At 42.4% G+C, this 25,436-nt stretch overlaps 1 protein-coding gene across 1 annotated transcript in view; it reads left to right on the top strand.

The window, feature by feature from the left end:
- The window catches only part of LOC140694829 (uncharacterized), a 213,380-nt gene that overhangs the window by 152,441 nt on the left and 35,503 nt on the right, over positions 1-25,436 (top strand). Inside the window, exon 15 of the mRNA XM_072957881.1 lies at positions 754-978. The gene's annotated coding sequence lies outside the window, so the exon portion shown is untranslated. The remainder of the gene's footprint in view (positions 1-753; positions 979-25,436) is intronic.

Here is a 25,436-nt window from a genome sequence, read left to right on the forward strand (position 1 = left end):
GAGGCTCCCAGCAGACACAGGGAAACAGGGTTTGTGGGAGATGCTTACTGTCTGTGAAATAAATAAGTGGCTTAGGAGAAGCCCAGACTTTCCAACTACTAAGGCTTAGGAGAATATATTGAGTGTCTTCCAAAATCAGATTATTGCATCTTTCCTTTTTCAGAGTTTTATGTATAGTTGGTTTACATTCTATACCTGGAAATTTCTCCAAAACTGCTGCCCACGTGAGTCCCATGACTCGGGAATGGGGTGGTTCTGCTCATTGACAGGTGTTGGCCAGAAACGGAAAATGACAGCCTCAAAGGAGCCTGGGATTAAGCAGTTATGTTTTGTCAGTGCTGTAGATTTCAGAAAATACTTTTACCATTTCTCTCTGCCTGAGGAAGCAGCGTGCTCTCTTCCCAGCATCAGGAGCTCAGGGCCACGTGATGGTGGGGGCTGACTGCACTGCCGTCAAAACAGCTGTGCTAGTCACTGCAGGTGTGGTGCTTTCACGTAGTGCATTTCATGTTCTTTAATAGGTTTCAACAGGTAGTTAATTAACTGAGTTAATTAACATTTAATAAATATAATGCTTTGTTGAAAAGACAGTTATAGGCAGAATATAAGTTGTGAACAATATAAAAACTGTTTCAATACTGAAATTTCAGTAGGGAAGATTCAGTTTATCTTATTTCCGCCTCTCTTTAAAAGAGAAAAGAAACAAGACAGAAAAAGCAGAGGATGATTTCTGTTCTTCCTCTCGGCTTGCAGGTGCCTTCACCTCCAGTGGCATCCATCCAGACACCAGCACTGACACTGGCCGTGCTCAGAACTGCCTCAGCCCTGAAGACACAACTGACAAATGGAAGGGGGACGCGCCCTGTTACAGCGGGTGCTTTCAATTTTTGAGTCCTTATGTAACTGCGCGGTGTTATTCAGGATCACCCATTCTGCACTGTGTGACGGTGCTTCGGTGTCTCCTAGTTATTTGTTTCTGTAAGTACTCATGTATTTTTTCCAATGTGTGTTACTAGACATCTAAAAATGCATTTTTCAGATGTAAAATAATGTGTATTTAATATAAAATTCTGAAAAAAGGGTCAAAAGGGTCTATCCTGTTCCCAGTATTCAGAGATAATAATTAACACTTTAAAATCTATTTTCTGTTCTTTTCATCAGTGTGTATTACCTCTGTCATAAAAACCAGCAAGCACTGTGTGCCTGTTTGCTGTGTGGAGACCTCCATTTTCCATTCAGCTTATGACAATTTTTTTACAGTATTCTATCTCCGCTGGCATGATTTTTAATGACCATTGTAGCATTCTGTCTTGTGGAGTCCTCGTCCATTTTACTTTGGACTTAAGTAAACTTTTATATTCCAAGTAGACTTAACTGGAATACTGAAAAGAGAACTGTGGTGGTACCGAAAGTCCCCTACTTCCCTTCCCCTTTTTTCCTGAGAGTAAAAACTGCTGACAATGTGGAGTATATATTTCATGACCTTTATGCCTATGTCATATATATATACACATACATAAACTTATATGAGAAATCTATGTCTATGTGTGTGTATATATGCTTTATTGAAAAATAAGGCCATACTATATGTTTTCTGCAGCTCGGTTTATTCACTCAGGTATATATCACAGACGTCCTCTCCCTCCAGACTCACCCGGTCCTTTCAGATAGAGTAGAGTGGTCTCCTGATGTGCAGGTTTGGTCTCTTGTGTAAGGACACCTTTCGTGGGAGAGAACTGTGGACAAGGCCTTGGACCACGCCGAAACACCGGAACTTTAGTGGCCACAGCTCACCGTGATTTACCGCATCATTGTCTTGATGGTGGACACTTATGTTTTCTCCATTTTCCACTGTCAGAAAGGGTGTCTGACTGGCATCCTTCTTGTACAAACATTCCTGTGATCTTGTATAAGTATTCCTTTAGTTAAGGTTTCTGGAAATTTAGTCCTTGGATGTGACAACTACATAAATCACAGGCTCCTTTCAAGTGAATCTAGAAATTCCTTCTCCTGTGGGGAATGAAAAGATGTAGAATAACTTATGTAACCAATTCTCTATCCATGGGTATGATTCCACTTCAGCTTTTCTTCCCACCAATGTAAACAGTGCTGTGTAAATTCTCTGATGAGTACATCTATTTGAACTGATTCTTTTTGTAAATGAAACGATTCCTAAAAGTGAAGTTCAGCCTGTGTGTACACACGTTTTCCAGGGTTTACATATCCATTGACATGTCGTCCTCCAAAAGAACGCTCACAGTTTGTTGTCTCAAAGATGGACACTAGCTAGAATATCTTTTAAAAATATTTGCCAATATGATGAGCAAAATGATTTTCATTGTTTTAGTTTGCACTTTATGACCAGTGTGCTATTGAGCATTTTTCACTCATTAGCCATCTGACTTTTAAAAAGTGAATGATCCCTTTTGTCCTTTGCAAATATTTAAGTGAGGGAGCTTCTTGTTGCTTTGTGACAGCTCTATGTATATTATGAACATTAGCCCCTTGTCTTCATCAACATGTATCACAGAGCTTTCCCTTGTCATTTTTTGCCTTTCATTTTGTTCAGTAGGTTCATTTTTGTTATGGCCCAAAATAAACTTTAGATAGTAAATGTCTTCTTTTTCGGTTTTATTCTTGATATTATTCTTAGAAATGCTTTCTTATAATGGTATAAATTTCTTCTGTAGGTTTTCTTAATCTCTAAGATGGAGATGATAATAGTGCTTGTCATAGTGAGGAGAAGCTGAATTGATATGAGCAAAGAGTTGTATTTGCTCTTATTAGTACTTTCTAATATTTACATCACTTTCTGTAATATTTCTTGCGGTCATTTTGACCGGAATAGAATTTGTTTTTTCAAGGGGATTCTGTGATTGTCCCAAGACAATTATTGAATTCCTACTTTGCTCTTTAATTTGAAATCCCACCTGTAAAAATACTTATGTACACTAGAGTCTCTTTTTGAGCTCATGATTTATTTCTGTCAATCTTACTTTCCTACACTAGCACTATATCTTACATATTGTAAAAATTTATTTAATATCTGACAGTGCAAATTTTTTGATTTGCTTTTCGATCCCTATTTTTCTTTGCTAGTATTATGAGTTCATTTTTCCTGAAGAATTCTAATATAATTTTTTCAAGTTAAAAAAAAGGATAAGTGTTGTCATGGGATTTTTTAGTAATTTTGAATTATCTTTAGGAGAACGTACATCTTTACAAAACTGTTTTCCTCCATACAAAGGTTGATGTCTCTACTTTCACACTTCTTACTTTACCCCTCAGTACAGTCCTGTACTTCCTCCATATACAACATGGGCATTGTTTTTGAGTTTATTCCAGATTATTGTTGATGTTTTTGTTAATTTTTTAAGTGAGAAATTTTTGCTATTATATTTTTTAACTGTTAAAACTGACACCTAGGAAGGCAGATTCGGTTTGTAAATACTCACTTTGTAACTTCTCATTTAAAATTGTAAGTATTAAGTACTCGATACACAATCCTTTCTTTTCTGTTTTTAAAAATTTGTTTCCAAGATTCTCAAAATGGTCATAGCTAAGTAGTATAGGTGGGGAGAGAGATGGAGAGAGGTAGTGTGGCTCATGTACAAACTGTGAGCACTTTCATGGCTGCCTTTATGCTGGAAAAGCTGCTGAAGAGTCCAGGTTAGACCAGGGGTGGATTTGTATGCACTTGAAAGCCAGGTTTCCTGCCTGTATGATGAAGCCTGGTGGGCGTGGCAGGTAGATGATCAAGGTCGAATGGAGGTTATTGGCTGCACAGAGCGCTGTGTCTGAGAACTGGAGACCATCGCCATGGGAAATGCTTGGTGCCAGGAACAATGCAGAGGAGCTGGGGACCCTGTGTGTTAAGGATTTTCCAGCCCTCGGAGTGGGAAGTTCAGACTCTGCATTCAGATCTGAGTTTGAATTCATCCTCTTTAGTTTACTTGTCCTCTGACTTTGGTCAAGCTATATACCCTCTTTCACTTCCTGTTTCCTTGTCTCTCAAAGTAGGAGAATTACAGCCTGCTGCTAGAGTGTTTGATCAGGTTAAATAATTTGTGTCTATAAGATGTCACGTACAGTCACAAGCTCAGTGAGAAAAGGGCTGTTGCCTGTTCTTCTGCAACTCAGTGCTTGACAAGACATGGGTGAAAGCCAGTCCGTAATTTGTGTGTGATGCAAGTAGGAACAAAAATAATGTCTTGCCTTTCCCTAGCAGTACTCTTACAGCTTTGCTTCATTTACATCTTTCCTCCTTTCCTTTCCTCTTTCCCATCCTCCACCAAAAGAGACTGAGACTCTCTCAGAATAATAGATTCAAATTAATTTAAAGGTAGGCTCATTCTCACGAAATAATAGTAACATAAAAAAAAACTGTGCACATCCCAGAATACGTTGTATTTGATTTACACACACACACGTGTGCACACACACACACACACACACAATCAGGCTACCTCCCACTTGCAGAGGGAGAAGGACCGCTTCTTCTGAGTTTTCACTCACTGAGCGTGAGAACAATGTCTCTTACACAGACTTTCACCAGGCTTCGTGCATGGTGTTTTTAATTGAATTTCGGCTTTGTAGCCATAGATATAGTCTCCTAATAGAAGAGAGAAAGTGGAGACATAGACATTTTGCTGAGATATTGGTGTTATCATATTTTAGTTGGAACGGACTTAAGACAGCATAGAGTCATAACATTTCATGGGTGAGAATCCATTATGTTGTCACTTGGACAAGAACCTGGATCTTCTGCCATCTTGTCCACGTGGGTGAAGAGGCAACTGGGCAGGGGATGGCAGGCATCCTTCTTGCTTGAGTTCCATGTTCTTGCTAGTTTTCATTGCTCAGCTGCCTTTAGTTTATTTACATGAGGCCTCACATGGGAAGGTCACTCTGTCCTGATAGAATGAGTTTCTTATCAGCAAAAAGCTCTGGACCCACTCATATTTCCCAGAGTTTTCTGCTGATCTGCTGACACTTTATATAATTGAGACTTAAGAAAATACTGAATATAAAATCCTTATTGTTATTGTTTGCCCTCGAGTTCCATAGGAATGAGGTGCTGTCTCAGGCTGTCTAAAGTTAGATCTGAACAATGATAGGGTGATAGGTTGTGCTGCTTTACCTCCAAAGTCAAAGGGGATTTCCACCTTAGCTTTTAGAATCAGGCAGATTAGTTCAAATCTTGCCTTTACCAATTATTATCTTTGTGTCTTGGGGGAGAAACTGTACTTTTTTGTGTCTAAATTTGTTTATCTGTAAATAAGTTCAGTATTTATTTTAAGGTTTCTGTTTGAGAATTGAATGAGCTAATACTCTCATTTATACCTAAAATAGTGATTGCATGGTTCTATGCTGGTGCCTTGGTAGTTGATTACTAAGGGACTCCGCAGTGAGAATGGGGGTGGGGGACTCCGGGGTAATAGAGCTTATATTCCAGGATATGCTTGTAAAAGACTGGATGTGCAGTGGATTTTTAGTAAATATCTACTCCTTTCCTAATCTGCATTGATTGTGTATATATTTTTATACAAATATATGAACAATTTTTATTGCAATTTAAATATCTTTGTAGTACTTACAATATGTAGCTTTAAAAAATACGTGAAATAAAATGATTTGACTTTTATTTTCTTTTCAATAAGCATAACAAAACAAAATAAAAAGAAGAAAATGTTTGAAGGAGTAGAAATAATTTTATTTCTTGGAATCAGTTCCGTATAATAGGTTTTTTGTTCGTGTTGTTAAACAGCATATAAAACTGATAAGTTGTGACATTCTGGAAATGAGGAAACAGTGGAGACATACTACCTCTAATGCAGTCACTTTGTTACCAAGTTCAAACTCGTTCTGCTTGCTGCATGACAGGCCAATAAATCGGGAGATGAGATGTTGGAGTAAGGAATAGTGACTTTATTTGAAAAGACGGCAGACCCAGAAAATGGCATATTGATATCCAGTAGAACTCTCTTCCCCAAGGCAGAATTCAGTCTCCTTTTATACTAAAAAGCGGCGGGGATGTGGCTGGTTGTTGCAAACTTCTTGCTGTACGAATTGTTTCTAGTTGAAACCCTTTGTTCCTGCAGCTGTTCATGTGGGTCAAATTATGGTGCCCCCGTATAACCTCCAAAAAAAAGAATTTTTTTGCAACTTGCCATCTGTACATAAGTGTAGAAGAGCTAATATCCTTAAAGATCAGAGCCCGGAGAATAGGCCCTCCTGGGTATTTCAGGCTAAAGGCAACATTCTTTTACAAAAGGTGCAGAAACAGCAAGTCTGAGCCTAGAAAACAAGGTACAGGTTTAAAGTCAGACGAACACATCTAACATGGAGTGAAATTTGTTCTTTTCTGTTAGAATTACTTTTTCTACCTCATAAATAATTTTAGTAAGAAACATGAGCAATTTTTTTATTTTTGCTTCTTAATAAAGGACTACAACTACACTTTAGTGAGCAGGGATGCTGTGCGTGCTTTGGGGTCACAGCAAACTCTTGTTGGGGGTGCTCGACCCTGCAACATGTCTGATGCCCTGTGAGTGTTGGTGAGGGTCCCCCTAACCAGGGGCTCTCTTCAGGAACCACCATATGGGCATTGACCTCTGGAGACCTGTTTTTCAGCTGCAGGAAAATTTTTCAGAATCTGTGATGGGAAAATCACTCCAGCTGGGGATAATCAGGGAATAAAGGAAGAGGAAAAGGGCTTGAATTAGAGTAGAAGAGAAAGACAGAAGATCAGGGAGCCTGGGGGCTTGGCAGCGGGGCCTCGGGAGAGAGAGTAGCAGAGAAATGGAAGTGACCGTCTACGGAACCAGCTCCTGCACCTTTCCCCGCACCCAAGCCACACAGCTCTTAATTGGACCCAGGAATCTCTCCTGTCTGGATGTCACCCTGGGCAGAACCTTGAGAATCGAAGGTAAGGGGTGGGCAGCACTCACCTAGCGAGTCACTGAGGACTTTGATCAAGTCCACATTGACATTCCCAGTCATATGCCTTCACCTGTTCTTTATCTCAGGATCTGAGAAGCAGGAGCAAGGAACACAGGGAGAGATCCAGGAAGACATCTGACTGTGTTAAGAGACGACAGTCACAGCGACACTGGGAGTGAAAACACTTGTAGCAAAATAAAATAAATTCACAACTATTGCATCAGAGCTGCATGTGTGAGAGAGCCTAAGCCTGTCTCAGAGTGCAGGGGACAAGAGGAAAGGAATGGTAAAATTAACACTGATAATTGAAATTTTGTTAAATAGCCTGCTACAGTTAATTTTATCACGTGAATGTATGCAGGTTTATTTCTATGAGCATTTATAGGTTCACACAACCCCACCAGCCCGTCTTGCCCCCATTGGGGATGGGATTTCTCAAGCACAGTGCCCCTCCTGCTTGCGTGGACCACGCTGCGGGTCCTCGCCTGGGGCCGCACTGCTACAGGACACTGAGTCCCCGAGGCACGATCTGGGATACATGACAGGAACATCTGTGCTCTTGGCTGAGGGCCTCCGTTTCACCCTGCTGTGTAAGAATGCCGGTGACTCAGTTAGAAGCATGCATCCAAGCCGTCCTTCCGTGTCATCACCATGTAGAAGCAGTGTCTGAATCTTCTGAATTTCTGCAGAATGCGGTTTACAGTCACCTTCAACAAGTGAGTGTGTGTCCTCTTTTAAGTGGAGGAATTACTGCCGTTTTCCTGGAACTTACTCACCACTAGTCCATCTGATTTTTCTGTGCTAGGATTCAGTATGGCCTGCTAATAACTCTGCAGTCAGATCTAGAAACCCTGATGAAGAGGATTATTTATTTTCTTTCTTTAGATGATAGAATTTTATTTTCAAAATTCTGAGTTTTCTGTTCTTGGAGGAATTTTTTCGGGGGTTGGATAAACAACTTTGCTCTTACCATCTTTGTGACCTGTTGCTATATGCGTCTCACCTGTCTTCTGTCACTTGTGAGGCGGTTCCATTTGTGACCCTGTCCTGGTTGTTCATGTAATAAAACATAAAATCTGTAAAAGTACAGTCCCTTTTACTCCGAAGACATTCCACAAATACTCCTTTAATCTGTGTGTGGTTTTAACAAGACACAATCATTAGAACATATACTTGCAGGTTGCCAGTGCAAAATCCCCAAATCAATTGTCTAGCTCAACATCTAAAATCTTTCTAATCTACGTTGGATTTGTATGGATAAGTGAAGTTGTTTGCTAAGAACTCAAGACCAGGTTTATAATACAGGCTGATTTAGCTCAGCAGGTCCTCCCAAGCTGAAGCTCTGCCAGAGGGCGGGGCCAAGGGGAGAGGGCGGGTCCTGCCCTCCCTGAGCTGACAGTTTCATGGCAAAGACCTTCACCAGGTGAAGAAATTGAAGTTCCTTCTAAGAAAATTGGGTCTGAAGAGTCCAAAAAGCGCTGGAGTGACACAATCCCATTTGTCTAAAGTAGGGAAGAGTGGCTGTGGGGCCACTTGGGAGACTCATGAGTCCAGGTGCGCAGTGTTGGTGGCTTCCACTTGAGTGGTAGGACAGTCAGTGGGTAAAAGCGAACAGATTGAAGGCATGTTTTGATGGTTAAAATGAAAGGATCAATGCTGTCTGTGAAGGTAGGATGGAGTAAGGCCCAGGTTTCTGGGTGGATTAATGAGTTAAATAATGGTCCTGCTGTGTTCTGAGGATGGAAAGCTGCAGAGGGATTTCTGGGGGAAAACTGATGAGTTCAGCTGTGGGTAAAGTGAAAAGGTATTAGATGTGTGATCTGGGAGCTCTGGTGAGAGCCAGTAGTGAGTAGGGGGCGGGGAGAGAGACTTTCAAATCATTTTGTCTTCTGAACATACATATAAGAATGAGTAATGACATAACCCCTCTATATTCTGGATTTAAAACCCAGTAACATTTTGCTATATAGGCTGCAGGGGTTCTCAATTTTTTAATAGAAATAAAATAAATTGAAACAAAACAGTGGAGTTAATGAACATCTTAGAGTTGATGTGTGTCCTTGTATGTATTTTGATTTCTCATCTGTTTATAAACATAATCTACAAAAAGTTAACTTGCTTAGCATAACTGTTAAATAGAGGGACGTGACACACTCTGTTGGTGGCTCAAGGTGATTTCTTGGGCAAATTATGTAGCCTCTCTGTGCCTTAGTTGCATCTTCTGTGACTGCCCCCGGGCCCCTCATCACAGCTGATTCCCTAGAATAGATGTTGGGAGGGAGGCTGCTGAAGGGAGTAAGAGGTGGCAACTGCTAGGGACACTGAAGAGAGAGACAAAAACAGATTAAAGCCAAGAAACTGAGTGCTAATACACTCAAAGGAGAAAGAATCCCACAGTGTTTTGAGCCCCTTAGCATAAGGGAAACAAAATCACGTGGATCCAAACTCTTGAGCATATGAGTATTGTGGGTGGGAGGGTGTTATCAGAAAAGGGTTGAAAGAGGCCTTTTGGTTTCCCTTAACGTTTCCAGTAAGGATGGGGCACAGAAGCGAAAACCACCCGCTTCACAGTAGAAGGTGCTGTTTTGTGCAAAACTGACGAAGGTTGGAGACCAGTGATCAGTTGTGCTGGCAAATGAAGAGACTTCTGGATTGGGGCACTTGCTGTGACTTCCAGGTGACCTGCTGGCTGGGGGCTGTGAGGCGGGCAGTAGGTTTGCAGTGTGACCTGGGCATAATCCCTGGCTCTGAGGCCCCTGCAAGTTTCTGCAGCAGCTGCTCTTGCCCTGCGATGGGAGGGCATAAAAGGGCATTGTAGCACACGAGGGCAGGAAGGGGCTGCTTTAAAAGCAGACATGTAGCCTCCTGCAGCTGCAGACCTGCAGGCAGTTTGGTTCATTGTCGTGGAGTGGACTTTGGAGGCCTTAGTGTCGTCTTAAGACTTGTTTTCCCTTGGGGACCGGGTGAGCCTTTGCATATTAATATTGAAGGTTTGGGCTTCTGGCAAAGCTGTTTTCACAGATGGGTATATACGTAACATATCGTATAAAATAAAACGTTTTTATTTAATATATGGGACTTTGCAGTTTTGGGGAACAGCTCTTTTGACCTGGTCTCCACGGAGGACACTAGCGGTCGGCAGAGCGTGCGGGAGGGCAGGCGGCCTGCAGTGCTGCTGCGGGGGGTTCTCCCCAGCATGGCGCTCTGCTGAGTTCACTCTTCTATGAGTTTGGTTGCCAGAGGAGCAGACAGCATAGTAATGAGTTCTGGTGGGATTGTATAATGACAGGAAGAAAGAGGGAGCCGTAGTTCTTCGGGACTACTACACTCTTTTGGTTCCTGATCCAGTGTGTCCCATTACAGAATTGATGAGTTGTGTCTATTTTGGGACTTGATTGAAATAAACGTGCAGCCTGAATGTTAAGAGTTATGTTTTATTTGTCAGGAGGACTCGAGCCAGGATGACTGCCTCTCGGAACACTCTGAGGGACTGCTCCCAAGAGTAGGGGAGAAGCTAGGATTATATAGGAGCTTTACAACAAAGACCAGGTAGTTAGAACAATAAAACATTGCTTGTTATCTAAAGAAAGCCAGATATCTCACATTCAAGAATTTAGTGCTTTTCAATATATGGGAGGAAGCCAACATTTGGGCTCACTGAATATATTCTTTAGACAAGCACCTAGCTATCTAGGGCCAGTAATCTGTCCTTTCTTATTCTGAGTCTGCTCAGAGGGCACCGTTGTGAGTGGCTGCAGGCCTTTTTTCACTGGGGTGCGGCAGCAGTCGCTGATGACTTGTTTTCAGCATTCTTTGTTTAGTGACATGGTTGCAGTATTTTCATTCACATTGTAGTATTTTCGTTCACAGAAAATTATGATATTACCCTGATTATGGATAATCTGGAAGCTTGGAATGGAACCGAGATGGAATTACTGCAGGTAACTTCTACTTTAATAAGCCGTGTGCAAACATGAACACGGAGGAAGCATACAAAAGGATTCGGTGGTGAATGGGAAGGGTTTCTGCACGTTACAGGAGAAGGCAAGGCAGAATTCCTCTTCTTTGTGGGCAGGGATGTGAGTCCAACTTTCCTTTCTGAAGTGCTTTCTGAGAACAGTTTATGGTAATTAAGGAACATAGACAAACGGTGGCACACATTGCATTTAAGAGCTGGCCGGTTTCAAACTTGGGTATTGGACAGGTGGATTTCATAGGCAAGTGGTCAGGTGGATGGGACAGAGATGGAGCCCAGGCCTGGGGCCATATTCACGTTGAAATCGCCATTACCTCACCATAGCACCTTGGACTAGAATGTAACCACTCTTAACCTGTTGGTGAATCTGTGAAATGGGCATGATAATATTCGTTACTTTCTGGGATTGTTGTAAGTTCTAAAGGGTATTATAGCACACATGAAACACTTAACACACTGGCACTTAGCAGTTTACACTTTGTGCGGCCACCAAGCTTGGCGTGTGTCAGAGCCGTAAAGGCAGTATTTATCTGTTGAGGATGCACTGGTAGCCCCTTGGCTAGGTTGTGAATTTGGTGATTTCCTTTAATACTTGTAACTCTGTGTTCCATGGGCAGTTATTTTCATAGACAGATGAGGAATCTCAGGGTAAAAAAGACTGTAATTTGCCCAAAGTCAGACCATAATTTTGGGTGCAGGGGCCTCGGTTCAGCATGGGCCCCTGGGACTTGTGCCTTCTCCGTTCAGCACCAGAGCCAGATGTGGGCTCGGCTGTTTCCCTGCCCAGAATATCCGGCAGGCCGCAAGACACAACTGGCCCCGTGCTGCTTGAGCAAAATCTCCGGAGGAGAGGCAGTTACAAAAGGGATAAACATAAAAACAGACGACAGCAAACTGTGATCATCTCTGAGAAGGAAAGGAACACGTCTCGCCGTGCAGAGCTGGGAGCTTTCCCGTCGGGCTGCTCTGGGGGGGTTCATCTCAGCTTAACAAACTCTGCTGCTGCACCAAGGCAGGAAGGCAGGGCGCGTGTGGCCAGGTAGACAGGGCCTCATTGATCGTACTCATTCCCCATTAAGCGACAGCTCTCACGGGCACTTAACTAATAAACAGATGTTGGCCATAATCGTCACGCATTTTGACTGGTAGCTTTATTGGCGCCAACTTTGAGAGGAGGTCATTGAAGCTGGGGAGTTTGCTGCATGCCCGTGATTACCATGGAAATATTCCCACTGGTCTTTCAACCTAGACTGGTGTGGCTGTCATGTCCCGGCCCTGTGAATGGCATCGTGTAGCTTCTCCCAATTGCCCCAAATAACTTACATTGATATGCTTAATTCATAGGAAATGGTATGTGGTAATAAGGGAAAAAAGGCAGTAAGAAATTGTTTGGAAAACTAGAAAAATACCTATTCTTTCCCAGCTGGGGGAGCGTACCCTGTATCACCCACCCTAATCACTGCCTGTCACCTCCTTCCTGCCGACTCCATGTTCAGAAGCCACTCTGAGCCTTGGGAGAACATTTTGCCTCATGAAACTTTTGACTAGGACCCGTGACTTCTCTGTCCCTGGTTAACTCTCTCTTCAAAGCCATGTAAATTTTTTGCAGGCTCCTCCACTCAGATGTAAGAATAGCCTCTTTAAACTTCTTGATGCAGCTCCTTAATGAAGATCTTGCGATGGAAACCTAGCCAAAACCTGGGAGGTATGCACATAGTGACTGCAACCACAGCACTTTGTGAGTTCAGAATCAGTGGGGTGGGTGACCCAGGAAAGGCTTTTTTAAGGTAATAAAGGGAAAGAGAAAGGACGCAGGCTATGTGAGAAAGAAACATCTCGGTCACAGCCAGCAAGACACCTGTGTTCAGGATGGGGTGTGGCGAGTGCAGAGTTCTCACAAAAAAAGAACTGATGTGATGGGAGGGAGGACAGTTGGGTACTTTATTGGGGAGGAAAAAAGTGGGCTGAACATTTCCTGGTTGAACAAGAGGATTGTGACATGATGTGCTTGTATTTTGGAGAGAAGGGTTTTGTGGGGACAGGCCTAGGAGTACGCTGTCTGGCTGGGGAGTCAGCACAACAGAGAAACACAGAGAACCGGGCAGACCCCAAGACCCATGCTGGGGGAGAGGCTGCCTGCAAGCTGGAGCCCTGGAGGCTGGTTCTGTCCCTTAGCTGGGGTCTCAGACCTCCCTTCACAGACCAGTCCTGTTGATAGAAGAATAAAAAAACGTTGGGCATGAGAAGGGCTGTGTCCCAGGCTTTTGTTGAGTCCCTGGGATGTGCCCCACCAGATTTTGTTCCTTGACTTCATGCAGTAAAGAATTCAAGAGCAAGCCAGTGTTGAGTAAAGGTATATTTATTCAGAGAGATACATTGATAGGCAAGAGAAACTTCACGAGGTGTGGGGGTTTGATGCTCAGATTAGAAGTAGGTACACACTTCACAGACAGAGTGTGGGCCTTCACCAAAGAGGGAAAGAGTGGTGACCGCGAGGTGGCGCTGTGTTGCTTGTTTTCTTGGGCTTGGTGGTTTCATATGCTAATAAGTAGAAGGACCAGCCTTAGGGCAAGGGGTTGGGATTTCCAAGGAGTTGGCCATTTCCCACCCTTTGACCTTTTGTGGCTATCATTGGGACTGCCATGGTGCCTGGGGCATGTTATTCACCACGTTACTATTACAATGGGTGTTTACTGAATCTCAAGATCTGCTAGAAGTTAAATCTCTTCATCCTGAGCCTCAAGACCTATTGGGGTTTGGATCCTTCACCATTTCTATGTTAATTGCGGTGGCCTTCCTTGAATGGCTGTGCTCTTCCCCCTTCCATCCTGTCTCACTGTGATGACACAGAGACAGCAAAGGCCAGGCCCTACCTGTGCTCCTGCATTTAAAGGCTGCAGGTTTGGGGTGGGCTTATGATGACTCTGAGTGTTGAGAAGGATGTTTCAGATTTTCCCACGTGAGACATGGGGACCTGCCAGCAGACACTGCAGATTTATCCCACGGGCATTATCCCTTGTGTTGTTATGGAAACAACAGGCCAGCCAAGAAACAAGAATCACTCAGAGGGTTGGAGTATTGAGATTTATTACGTTGGCGGGCTCTGAGGGGCTTCTTTTCCAAAGCTCTGAGCCCCTCCAAGATGTGCACATGATGTTTTATACGGTTAATTACAAGTATGGGACTACTAGCCAATAAGGCTCAAACAACATAAAGCAAGGAATCAGTACACTGAAGCTTATCAATTTGGAACAGATCCCGTTACTGACAATTGTTCACCTTGGATTTTCGGGTTAGCTTATTAGCCCAGTAAACTGACACTAAACTTCAGATTTACCAGGTATCCCAGCAAAACTTAGATCAGTAAACCGACACTTATCACACTTAGATTTGTGACTTAGCTTGTTAGACCAGCTGTGGTTTTCCTTCACAGTGTCACTTATCTTTTCTATTTTTCTTTTTTGCTTTTTTTAAGTATTTAATCCAAATTTAATATCAGGGTTTTTTGGGAAAGAAATTTCTCTTTTTCTTTTCTTTGGTGATCTTTTATGGGGGCAGGTAATTAGACGTATTTATCTGTTAGTGGAAGCCCTGGGGCTTGAACCCAGGACCCCGTGCACGCTAAGCACACGCTCTACCACCCGCCCCATCATCTTTTCTTTTTGGTTTAGCTGCCAAGAATCCTACAGCTGAATTTCTAGTCAGCCTTTAACACTTGCTCTGACTTCATGGAATCCATTTTTATGAGTTTATCTCCCCCTGGTTTCATTTAAGTATTGAATCTCCATTTTCTCTTCATTCTCAGGTTTGCCTTTTTGTTGTTAAGGTTGTTAAGCTGTTTTTAAAAGAATTGTTTAAATTCTCTTTAGCAAGAGGCTGAATGTGAATAAATATGTAAACAAACAGCACAATTAAATGCTTTTATACATTCTAAACTATTTAGTAGTTACTTAAAAACCGAATTGAATATTAAAGTGATAACATTTTAGAAATACTTTTTAATTTTTTAGAAAGATATAGCTGATTTAAAATATGATATTAGTTTCAGGTGTACAATAGATGCTCCATTTATAGTTACTGTAAAACATTGTCTGTATTCCCTGTGTTGTAAGGTACATCCCTCTAGCGTGTTTACATTACATGTTGCAGTTTGTGTAAGAAAGTTGGGTAATGCAGAGTCTGGGACGTGGCTGTGTCTGACCCAGGTTCACGCTCACCCTGCCTGTCAGAGCTCAGGCCTTCACTCCTTTCTGCAGGGGAGCGAGTGGAGGCAGCTCTCATCAGTGCTGGCACCACCCTCTGAGTGGCAGTGACAGCAGTCACTGTGTGTGGACGTGCAAAGTGTTTTTCCAAGAGCTTTATATGCGTTTCTGAATTTAATAATAAAAGCCCTCCTGTGAGGAAGCGTTTTAAGCTTTTAATGTATAATACATCTTATTTTGATATTGATAGATTTCAAACCACCAGAAAATTTAAAGGAGTAGTAAAATAAAACCTTAAATACAGTTCACCTTAAAGGGCACTATTTGACTTTTTGTGTCTGGCTTTTTAGCATAAAGTTTCAAGGTTCATCCATATTGTAGCCTGAATTAGTACTTTATTCTTTTTGTTTGATAATATCATTTTCCTTTTTTTCGTTTTTGGTCTATTTAAAAATATTTTCATTGAAGTCTAGTCAGTTTATAATTTTGTGTCAGTTTCTTGTGTGCAGCAAAACATTTCAGTTAATTAGGAACATACCTGTATTCATTTTCATACTCTTTTTAAACACAAGATACTATGAGATATTAAATATATTCTCCTGTGCTATACAGTATAAACTTGCTGTTTATTTGTTACATACTCAGTATCTGCAAATCTTGAACTCCCAATTTATTCCTTCCACACCCTCTCCCCTCTGGTAACCATAGTTTGGTTTCTATGACTCTGTGTCTGTTTCTGTTCTGTAGATAAGTTTATCTTTTTGTTTGTTTCTTTTTTTTTTTAGATTCCACCTGTGAGCAATCTCATATGGTATTTTCCTTTCTCTTTATAGCTTACTTCACTTAGAATGACATTCTCCACGTCCATTGATGTTGCTACAAATTGCATTATTTTATTATTATTTTATGGCTGAATAGTATTCTATTGGACAAATATGCTACAACCTTTTTATCCAGTCATCTCTCAGTGGACATTTCGGTTGTTTCCATGTATTGCTATTGTAAATAGTGCTGCTGTGAACATTGGGGTGTAGGTGTCTTTTTGAATTAGGGTTCCTTCTGGATATATGCCCAGGAGTGGCATTGCTAGTTCATATGGGAGGTCAATTTTTTGTCTTTAGAGGAACATCTATACACTTTTCCACAATGGCTCCACCAAACTGAATTCCCTCCACAGTGTAGGAGTGTTCCCAATTCTCCGCAGCCTCTCCAGTATTTATTGTCAGTGAACTTCTGAATGATGCCTATTCTGACTGGTGAGAGGTGATACTTGATTGCAGTTTTGATTTGCATTTCTCTGATAATGATATTGAACATTTTTTCATGTGGCTACTGGCCATTTGTACGTCTTCATTGGAGAAATGTTTCTTTAGGACTTCTGCCAATTTTTGAATTGATTGTTTGTTTTTTTTCATATTAACTGTAAAAGCTGCTTACATATTCTGGGAATTAAGCCCCTAGCAGTTTCATTTATTGCAAATATTTTCTCCCATTCCATAGGTTGGTTGTCTTTTTGTTTTGCTTACTGTTTCCATAGCTGTGCAAAAGCTTGTAAGTTTAATTAGATCCCTCTTGTATATTTTTGGTTGTTTTTCTATTGCTTGAGTAGACTGATCTAGGAGAACATTGCTGAGATGTATGTCAGATGTTTTGCCTATGGTTGCTTCTAAGAGGTTTATAGTTTCTTGTTTACATGTTTAAGTCTTTAACAGATTTTAATTCTTTTTTGTGTATGCTGTGTGGCAGTAGTCTAGCTTCAATGATTAACATGCAGCTGTTCAGTTTTCCCTACACCATTTGCTGAAGAGGCTGTCTTTACTCCATTGTATGTTGTCACCTCCTTTGTCAAAGTTTCAATGACCAAAAGTTTGTGGGCCTATTCTTGGTAATTTTGTTTATCCGTTCATTGATGGATGGATATTGTTAGTAACTTTTGGCTACTCTGAATGATACTGCTATGAATATTGATGTGAAATTTTTTATGAGAATATGTTTTCATTCTTTTGGCTGTACATTTGGCCCGCCATATCTGTAGTTTCCACTACATGGATCTAGATGGCTGATTGTAAAGGGACTCGAACATCCTTGGATTATGGTATCCAGGGTGTGGGGTTCCTGAAACCAACCACCCAAGGGTATTGAGGGATGACTCTACATATAGGAGTGGAATTGCTGAGCCATACAACTCTAAGCTTTTGAGGAAATACCAGACTTCTCCAAAGAAGCTGCAGCATTGTCCCTTTCCCCTGGCCGCATATGAGGTTTCTCTGCCTCCTGAATGACATTTGTTATTGTCCATGTTTTGGTTATAACCATCCTAGTGGGTGTAAAATGAGATCTCATTTTGTTCTTGATTTCGCTAGTGATGCTGAGCATCGTTTCATATGCTTATTGGCCATTTGTTTATCTATTTAAATTCATGGTAAATTTAAAAATTGTGTCTATTTTCTTGTATTGCTCAGTTGAAAGCATTCGTTATATATCCTGGATACTACTCTCTTATTAGATACATGCTTTGCAAAATTTTTCTTCTATTCTGCAAACTGTCTTTTCACTATATTTTTTTAAACATTAAAACAATTTCTTTACAGGGGAGGTAGATAGATGAAATGATTTATTTTATTTTTCTTACTAAGCACGCCCTCTCTGACTTGAGATAACCATTTCCCCTGTCATTTCACTTTCTTGATGATGTCCTTTGTAATAAAAAGATTTTAATTTTGGTGAAGTCCAGTTTATCTGCTTTTTTCTTCTATCACTTGTGCTCTTGGTTTTGTATCTAGGAAACCAAAGCCTATCCTAGGCCCACAAAGATTTATACTGTGTCTTCTTTTAGAAATTTTATAAGTTTAATTTTTACATTTCTGTCTGTGATCTATTTTGAATTAATTTTATTTGTTATATAAAATATGGGTGTTCAGATTCCAGATTGATTCTTTTGCCTGCAGATACCCAGCTGTCCCTGCACCATTTGTTGAATAGGCTATTCTTTCAATGGAGTGTTTTTGGCCCCCAGGTGGAAAACTGTCTGTAAATGAAAGTTTTCCCCGTGGGTTTTTATTGTGTCTCTTAAATTTATTTATCCAAACTTATGCCAGTTTCATACTGACTTAGTGCTATAGCATTTTAGTACACTTTAAAGTGAGTCCTCCAACTTTACTCTTCTTTTTCAAGGTTGTTTTTGCTGTCCTGGGCCCCTTGCACGTCCATATGAATTTTGGGTTCAGTTTTTCAATTTTTGCAATGAAGTTGGCTGGAATTTTGATAGGGATTCCACTGAATATATAGATCACTTTGAGGAGTCTTAACATTTTTAATAATATTGTCAATCATTCCATGAAAATGGAATGTCTTCCATATATGTAGATCTTTTAAAATTTATTTTGTTGATACTTCAAAAAGTTCAATGTACAAATCTTGTAAATTTTTGTTAAATGTATCTCTCACTTTATTCTTAATGCTGTTGTAAAAGGAAAGGCTGAGTTTCTTATGGGTGGTACTATATATCAATCTTCTTATTTCTAGAATTCCTTCACAGCAAATACCCTAGGTATATATTTGCTACATAAATCTATCCACAACTATTCCCCACCCCGTGTTATAAGAAACCAAGACCCAAGGTAAGCTACTTGAGAACACCTATGTAGAAGTGAGAAATGAGACCCATGGTTGGGGCTTTGTGCAGATGATACTGAGAGCTTATTCAGAATGGCTTCTTCTTAATTACTTTTAAACAACCCTTTCAGTGTATTTAGTCAGATACATTAAGATTATGCCCTTTTGATGTGCGGAGTAGCTAAGACTATAATTTTCAAATAAATTCTAGTGAGAGTGTTGTACTTGAAACCTAATTTGCATCAATCTTTGAAGAATTATGTTTCAGGAGATTTGACTAAAGAACACCTATCTTTATTCTATAACGAGGACTAAATGCTCAAGCAACATGTAAGAGTTTGAGCAAACTGCCCCCGCCCCGTAGTGCTGGGTGGCTGCAGCTGTAACTGGAGTCAGTGCTTACCTCTCCCAGTACGCTAGTGCTGATCTGCTCAAAGTGGTTCATCCAACAGTTTGTCAGTAGCCTGTTGGACAAAGTCATAAAACATTGATTGAAGATTGCTAGAATGCAATATATTCTTACTAATATTAAGTAAGCACACATTGAGTGCTTACTGTATGATGGAATTGTCCCTCAGCCTCACATGAATATTATTTCTCTTAAAACCTCATATATTTCCTTGTTATTCTCACTTTACAGATAAGGAGACTGAGAATTAGGTCTTCTCTCTTTTGAGGGGAGCTCATTATCAATGATGGGAAGTTGTAAGGAAAAAGATATTGATTCATCATGAGAAAACATTTTTGTGAGAGTCAGCAATGAAGATGAACACTGAAGAATGTGATCATTGTTCGAGTGAGACAAGCCCTGGGTTGTGTGGAGTCAGCATCCCTGTCCTGGACACGGCACGTGTAGAGCTGCGTGCTGGGTGAGGCAGCGCGGCCACGCAGGGAACGCGGATGCTGGGGTCTTAGGCTGTGCTCAAGCCCGGTGGGGCTTTCTCCTAAGGGCAGTGCACCATCATTGACAGATTTTAAGTAGGAGAATAGGCTGCTCTCGTAGTTCACATTTGTCTTGTAGAATGCTTGGAAAAGTTTAGAAGGCTTGGCAGGAGGTGATGTGCTGAGTCAGAGTAGGGTGGCTGCGAGGTGTAGCAGTGTTCAATTTTCAAGTTGTTTTCAGGCCCAGGCTTGTGGCTTAGTAGCCGTGTCAGTTTGAATGACACACACAAGGAATTGAAACAATTTATCTAATCAATTGAAGCAGTGATGTACCCAATTCCCAGGACTGTTGTGGAGATCCAGTGAGATACACTGTGCAGTGTGCAGCGTGGTCTCCAGCACAGAGTCAGTGCTGAGTGAGTGCCAGTGAGTATCTGGTAGGTCAGTTGAGGGTGGTGGTACTCTGTGACTGAGGATATCTGGTCCCTGAAGGAGGGGTCCATTCACATCTGTGAGTAATGGGCCTGAGTTGGGAGACGCAGGGAGACCTTACCCTCCGACCAGGAGCCCTGGGCAGGACGGCTATGGGAGGAGCACCGTGAAGTCAGCTCTTTGCAGGTTGAGTTGCGATTGCCCTTGAGATATCTACGCAGAGTCACGAGCTTAAAGAGGAGGTCTGGGCCCAGGCTGTGCATTTTCCTAAAATCTCAACTCCTGAGGACACCGATGTATTGATCACTGAAAGTGAAGTCATACTTTAAAGGACAAATGAATAGTAGTATCATCACTGTCAACAAAGCTCACGTCTATTTATTCATCACTCACTTTGCTAATTGGGTACTTACAGAGCTCACTTCACCGTCCTCCCGTGGGCTCCGGCTCCACAGAGAAGAGCTTGTGTGTCTCCTTCTTTTCCAGAAGAAGACACATTTAGCTTGTAGCCTTCTGTACCTCGCCAGACTTAGGATATTAGTTTGTTGGTTTAATTGTATTTTCTGTTGGCCATGTCCTGACAGGAGAGAAATTTTACCTCATGGTCATGTTTCAATTAGCTGTTACTGAGAATTGCTGATCTGATACATAGTGTATGTATTATATTAACTTTGTAGAGTAGTTATCATTTTTCTGTCTTTGCCCTTTAATTTTGTTTGCCCCTTCAGTGTTCTATCCTTTTTGGGGCCTTATTTTTTTTTAATTAAATAATGTCTGTTAGCAGTTAAGAAAACAAAAGCAAAGAAAAAATGCACATGAGAGCTAAATTTAGAAAATGTCTAGTGTGTTTTCTGTCTCGGCAATGGAGGGTTGTATAACCTCTTGGAAACCTTCATTAGACAAGTTTCTTAAAATGCTGATTGAGAAATAAAACCTTCCTTCCTCATCTTTCAAGCTGCACAACTCATTGTCAAGAAAGGGGAAATCCTCAGAAGCCAAGACAAACGAGAAAACAGGGATTCTGGGAGATAAGTGAGCGTTAGAATCCGTGGTGTGCTGGTTGGCTCCTGAACTGATTTTCAGTTGCCTTGACAGGAGGGCAGGAGTTTAGCCCCAGTCCTCTCACACTAGGAGTTGGATGGGTGATCATATAATGTGCCTTGCCCATCCTGAGAATCTTGGTTTACTAAAGGGTGAAAGAGGAAAAAGAAAATTCCTCAAGACAAGAAAGTAAGGAAAGTCAATTTTTTGGAAGAGGGGGAAAATAACAAATCCAAAATAAGGATATAGTTTAAAGCTGTTCTGGCATGAGAGTGACCACAAACTCCTGGCAGAAAAGCACAGCTACTCCTTGATTGATAAGTTGTGTTTTGAATGAATCAGTGAACAGCTATTCCAAAAAAGGCCTCCAGAGTCTTGTGGATCAAGATACTGGACAGCAAACACCTCTCTTCCAAGGTCTCATTCAAATAACCAGAAAGGTTTTAAAGGAAAGTAGCAATAATCTGAGTTCTATTTATTGACATTACTATATGCTAAGAATTCAGAGGTGACTATGGAGTTGTCTCCTCTTTTATGGACCTTATTTTCTCTTTGGGGAGAAAAATGACATAGTTGGGTATCTTGGTGGAGGGAGGTTTTAGTCTGTTGCAATTAGCCAGGAGAGGAGATTAAGAAAACAGTGAAGGGTGGGTGAACTTTTTAGCTGAGGACAGTCTTGTTCACTTGGCTTTTAATTGCAGGCTCAATGAGCTGTCACTGGAGGGACTAGATCTTACGGAGGATGGGCTTAGCTCAGGCCTCTTTGGAATGGACAAGTGAACCTGGAGAAAGACAGTCAAATCTGTGCAGACATTAAAGTTCACTTGAACGTGCTGCATCCCTGAGCCAAAGATAGGACAAATATGGAGCACTTCTTGAGGGCAGAGGAGTGGTTTTTAAGGTTCTTCAAGAATGAATCCCAGGGAACCGAGATGGCCAGTTGTCAAAATGAGACTTTGTTCTTTGGACGGTGTACCCAGCAAGGGTATTGGCCTTTTATATGGTTCCATTTGTCTTTAATACATGTCTTTTGATGAGGACGTGGGCACAAGTGTTTGACACCTTGTCGAGGCGATTTTGGATACCTGCCTAGAAGCACGGGCACAGTTGCGGCTGCATCATACATCTTGCAGCCCATCCCTTTCTCCGGCTCTGTAATCACGGCAGAGTGGTTCCTTGTTGACCTGTCCATCTCCTCTGTCACATCATAACCCATGAAAAGACCGGAGCATATTAACTTGGCTTTGTTAAATTCAAAGGTACAGACCAAATATGGAGTCAGATTTCTTCTTTCCTATTTCAGTAGTGCCATGGAGAAGGCAGTTTGGGCAGCTTTTTGTAGTGTCCTGGAGGCTTTCTCTCTCAGCTTCTGGGCGCCTCTGTTGAAAACCCTTCATAGCTTTCTGGCCTGCTGGAAAAGCACTCTGCCTGTTTTACCCTGAAGATGTGTTCTGTTTATAAACTCATCTCTACTCCTTGGAAAATAACTCAAGAAAAACTCAGTTGGTTTTTCACCAGCCATGGGCAGGGGTGAGATAAACCATGTTATTATTTCATAAAATAAAAGTAATAATAGTAATATTAATAGTAGTAGCAGTAGTAGTAGTAGTAATAATAATAATAGTAATAATTATATTAAAAGAATTCTTAAAACACGACTGCACATTGGAGAGAGTCAATAAATGCTTTCTGGCTTAAATCAAAAGTGATGACTCAGTGATTCCATGGCTGCTGTATTTGCTATGCTAGTTACTCCTTTGTTCCATTACACAGTTTTTTTAACTGAAAAAGAAATACAAGCAAATGGTTAAAAAAAAAACTCAAACAGAGCACAAAAATACACAAGTGAAAGAAGTTTTCCCTCATCTTCTGTTCTTTCAGCCCTCTCTGGAGATGCCACTGTTTGCTATCCTTTGGGTGCTGTTCCAGATATGCTTTGCACATTCCCACCTATGTATGTAAATTCCTTTAAAATTTTAGTTATTTTTAACTTAAACGGATTTAAATCCTCAAGTGGCTTCTGGCCGGGTAATAGAACAGAACAAATCTGACTCCATATTAGATCTGTTCCTTTGAATTTAACCCTATGCTCTGTCTCCTAGGCTTCATCTTGCTTGTAATCAATGTCGCCTGGAGCCTGAAATATACTGGAGAGCCTATTCTGAAGCCTCTGACCTTTAAGGATATTTAACACTTTTTCATTCATTTAAAGATAGCAAATTGCAGAATAGAAAATAACGTTTGTTTTGTTGGAGGTTTGCAGGGATCTGACCCACGCAGATAGCTGCAAGAAGAAAGGATTCTAACAAGAAGGAATTCCTACACTAAGAAGTTTGCAACAACCAAGCACATAGGAAAGGATCCTGAATTGTGACTTGGGGAGATGGTTTTCCAGGACATTAGTTTGCCATCTAGGTCTACAGAAACTTGCTATTCCATGCCCCAACATCTGGTCTCCCAACTTATTGTCCTGTCCTGCACTGAGGAGAAAGAATTTCGACTTGGTAACACTCCTATCTACCTAGAAAGCTGGGCACTGGAGCTGAGTGTTATGGAAACAGGCCAGCCAAGAAAAGCACCAATCGGGGTGTTGGTGTACTCAGAAGTATTATGCCGGTGGGCTCAGTGGGGCTCCTGCTCTGAAGTTCTGAGCACCTCCAAGACGTGCACATGAGGTTTTAAAGGCTTAATTACAAGTAAGGGGGAATTAGCCAATAAGGCTCAAAGAACAAAAAGCAAGGAATCAGTACACTGGAGCTTATCAATTTGTAGCAGATCACATTACTGACACTTGTTGAGCTTGGAATTACGAGTTAGGTTGTTAGCCCAATAAACTGACACTAAACTTCAGATATATGAGATAGCCCAGCAGAATTTAGATCATTAAACCGACACTTATCACACTTAGATTTGTGACTTAGCTTGTTAGCCCAGCTGGACTTTTCCTTCACATGAGGACAGCTCTCCCACACCCAGGGAACTACTGTGAGCCCTTGATGTTTCCACTAGGGTTGGGTATGGTTTACCCAGGAGGGATGGGGACTATGCACCAACACTCAGGCAGTCTGCTCTGTCTGGGGCTCTGATCTTGTACCATCCCGCTCCCCGCCAGCCCAACACCTGGGACAGTGGAGCTAAGGCAGTGATCCTGCCTGCCTGTTTCCCAGCGTGTAAAAGGGGATTATGTACCTTTCCAAGGTAGTTCTGAGCAACAACACCTGCGGGTGCTTGGTTCTCAGAGCAAGAGAAAACCCAGGTCCGCGTGGGGGCAATGGGTGTGATCCCCATAGAGTTTCTGCAGAAGCATCCCATGGAGGGCTGAATCAGGGAGGTAAAATTTGAGCTGCGGAACTTGAAGGGTTACAGAAGGGTACAGAGGCAGGTCTGCCGCCTAGGGGTGCCCCAGAGGTAAAGCTTTTTCTCTCCAACTCCGCTAAGACCCTCCCCTCTCCAGATCCCTCCCTACTCTATTCTCATCGAGTCCATCTGTATCTCTCCAATTTTCCCGTCCTCTCCACCCGCTCCCATCTTCTCCCTCCCTCCCTCCCTGTCCCTCCTTCTCTCACAGAACCCAGAGAGGATCGCTGGCCCTCCTGCGCATGCGCAGTCAGTGCCAAGTGGTCCGCTGGTTGGAAGCTCTATATCCTAGCCGGGGATCGGGCCGAAAGGTTTCTCAACTCTGTCGCCTGGTAGGACTTTGGTTCCTGTCTGGGGCCGGGGCCTCTGGCTGTGGAAGTGCAAGGTGGGGGGCTCCCGGGAAAGTGGTCAGGCGGTTGCGGGAGGGCGGTCCGCCTGTCACAGTCCCCAAGGGCGCCAGGCAGCCCGTGTTCAGATGAATTGCTCAGGCCAGACCCCTCTACCCGCGCCACCTGCCCCGGCGCCCCGGCCACAGCTGCCAAGGGCCAGGTGTGCCCCTGCCACCTCTCACCCAGCCGGGATCCCCTCAGTCCGCGGCTGGCGTCCCCTTCCCCTCTCCCGCCCGCGAGTCCTCTCCTCCCTGGCTTCCTCTCCTTGGCCGCCGGCCCGTTCACGCCCCTGGGATGGCTGTGTCCGGGCGGGCGGGGACTGCGGACCCGGACGGGGCGGGTGGCTGGGGCTGGGGCTGGGGCTGACCTCCGAGCAGGGCTGCAGCCCGCGTCCCTCCCCTTTCCCTCCCCCCCGGGGCAGCCCTCCTCTCCCTTTCCCGCTCCCGGAGGACCAGCTCAGTGGCCTGGGCACTGCTCCCTGGGCTGAGAACCTCTGGCTGTAACGCCCTGCTTCTCCAGTTGGAGTCGGAAAAAGGGAGCCTCAGTGCTGAGCGAGCTTCTGTCTCCTCCCTCAGTTTTTCTGCTGCAGGTAAGTACTTT

Source organism: Vicugna pacos, unplaced genomic scaffold (genome assembly GCF_048564905.1).
Source record: "Vicugna pacos unplaced genomic scaffold, VicPac4 scaffold_105, whole genome shotgun sequence".
NCBI classification, from domain to species: Eukaryota; Metazoa; Chordata; class Mammalia; order Artiodactyla; family Camelidae; genus Vicugna; species Vicugna pacos.